The sequence below is a fragment of the Ciona robusta genome, unplaced genomic scaffold, assembly GCF_009617815.1.
Source record: "Ciona robusta unplaced genomic scaffold, ASM961781v2 AP042770.1".
Taxonomy (NCBI): Eukaryota; Metazoa; Chordata; class Ascidiacea; order Phlebobranchia; family Cionidae; genus Ciona; species Ciona robusta.
Genome location: NW_028323149.1, coordinates 32,501 through 34,958, shown reverse-complemented (window position 1 = coordinate 34,958; position 2,458 = coordinate 32,501). Strand labels below are relative to the sequence as shown.

At 62.0% G+C, this 2,458-nt stretch overlaps 1 non-coding gene across 1 annotated transcript in view; it reads left to right on the top strand.

Annotated features, from left to right (window-relative positions):
- Positions 1-2,070: 2,070 nt before the first annotated feature.
- The window catches only part of LOC149722495 (small subunit ribosomal RNA), a 1,808-nt gene continuing 1,420 nt past the window's right edge, over positions 2,071-2,458 (top strand). The window contains exon 1 of the ribosomal RNA XR_016387307.1: positions 2,071-2,458. This exon is cut by the window's right edge and continues 1,420 nt beyond it. This is a non-coding gene — a ribosomal RNA (small subunit ribosomal RNA).

Here is a 2,458-nt window from a genome sequence, read left to right as displayed (position 1 = left end):
GCGAAACGGTCGGCCCGACGTATTGCTTCGTTGTGGTGGAAGCTGTCCGCCTCCGGCCGTTGTACAATTGCGCCGGCTTCCCGAGCTCTCCGCGGGGTGCGAGGTGCCCCTTGCCGCGGAGCCAGATCCCGAGGTCGTGATCGAAGTCGCTCGGTCGGAGGTCGACCGATTGCCGACCCGACCATCTAGGTCGTTTTACACTGAGCGAAAACGTCGGCCCGACGTATGGCTTCGTTCTGGTGGAAGCTGTCCGCCTCCGGCCGTTGTACAATTGCGCCGGGCTTCCCGAGCTCCGCGGGTGCCGAGGTGCCCCTTGCCGCGGAGCCAGATCCCCGAGGTCGTGATCGAAGTCGCTCGGTAGGAGGTCGACCGATTGCCGACCCGACCATCCTAGGTCGTTTTACACTGAGCGAAAACGTCGGCCCGACGTATTGCTCGTTGTGGTGGAAGCTGTCCGCCTCCGGCCGTTGTACAATTGCGCCGGGCTTCCCGAGCTCTCCGCGGGGTGCCGAGGTGCCCTTGCCGCGGAGCCAGATCCCCGAGGGTCGTGATCGAAGTCGCTCGGCGGAGGTCGACCGATTGCCGCCCCACCAGGCTAGGTTGTTTTACACCATGGTAAAATGTTGGCCCGACGTCGGGCTTCGTTGTCGTGGAAGCTGTTCGCCCCCGGCCGTTGTAGAATTGCGCCGGGCTTCCCGAGCTCTCTGCGGGGTGCCGAGGTGCCCCTTGCCGCGGAGCCAGCGCAGGAGGTCGATCCCCGCGGGTGGCCTGCGCGGCTGTCTGGCTCCACTGCGGGAGGTGGTGTAGGTGCTTGGAGCGCAGCGGGTCGATCCACGGGAGTGGCTTGCACGGCTTTCGGTGGCCACTGTAGGAGAGTATAGGCGCTGGGAGCGTAGGGGTCGATCCCCGCCGGTGGCATGCGCGGCTGTCGGGCTCCACCGCGGAGGTGTTGGCGCTGGGAGCGCAGCAGGTCGATCCACGTGGGTGGCTTGCACGGCTATCGGTTGTTACTGCAGGAGAGTGTAGGTGCTGGGAGCGCAGCAGGTCGATCCACGGGGGTGGCTTGCACGGCTATCGGTTGTTACTGCAGGAGAGTATAGGCGCTGGGAGCGCAGCAGGTCGATCCACGGGGGTGGCTTGCACGGCTATCGGTTGTTACTGCAGGAGAGTATAGGCGCTGGGAGCGCAGCAGGTCGATCCACGGGGGTGGCTTGCACGGCTATCGGTTGTTACTGCAGGTGAGTATAGGCGCTGGGAGCGCAGCAGGTCGATCCACGGGGGTGGCTTGCACGGCTATCGGTTGTTACTGCAGGTGAGTATAGGCGCTGGAGCGCAGCAGGTCGATCCACGGGGTGGCTTGCCGGCTATCGGTTGTTACTGCAGGAGAGTGTAGGCGCTGGGAGCGCAGCAGGTCGATCCACGGGGTGGCTTGCACGGCTATCGGTTGTTACTGCAGGAGAGTGTAGGCGTGGGAGCGCAGCAGGTCGATCCACGGGGGTGGCTTGCACGGCTATCGGTTGTTACTGCAGGAGAGTATAGGCGCTGGAGCGCAGCAGGTCGATCCACGGGGGTGGCTTGCACGGCTATCGGTTGTTACTGCAGGTGAGTATAGGCGCTGGGAGCGCAGCAGGTCGATCCCGCGGGTGGCCCGCACGGCTGTCGGGCTCCACCGCGGGAGGTGGTGTAGGCGCTGGGAGCGCAGCAGGTCGATCCACGGGGTGGCTTGCACGGCTATCGGTTGCTACTGTGAGGTGTTTGCGTCGGCTGGCAAAGGGTGCGCTGAGCAGAAATGTTACTGTTTCGTTTGCGCTGCCAATTGCCGTTTGGTCGTATCGAGTGGTTTGTCGCAGCTAGTTGCAAGTCGATCTCGCGGCGGTTAACAGGGAATAGCGGGCAAGAGCTCGCCCTCGTACCGCCGCGCGATAAGGTGACAGGTTTTCTAAGCTCTGAAAAGAGCAAAGTGGTCGGATTACTAATCCATTGCGCGCTTCGGCGTGCTTGGGTGGCGTCCGCGACGCGGGGCGAGCGACCCCATCGCGCGGCCGCCCTTCGGGGTGGCGGTTACGTTGTTACCTGGTTGATCCTGCCAGTAGTGATATGCTTGTCTCAAAGATTAAGCCATGCAAGTCTAAGTACGAGCTCTCGTACAGCGAAACTGCGAATGGCTCATTAAATCAGTTATGGTTCATTTGATCGTATGGTTTACTTGGATAACTGTGGTAATTCTAGAGCTAATACATGCAAACAGCGCCGACTTCGCGGGAGGCGTGCTTTTATCAGACCAAAAACCGACCGCGGCTCCGGCCGCGTTCGACTGGTGACTCTGGATAACCTGGCGGATCGCACGGTCTAGCACCGGCGACGGATCATTCAAGTGTCTGCCCTATCAACTTTCGTCGGTACGGTATTCGCCTACCGAGGTTCTTACGGGTAACGGGGAATCAGGGTTCGATTCCGG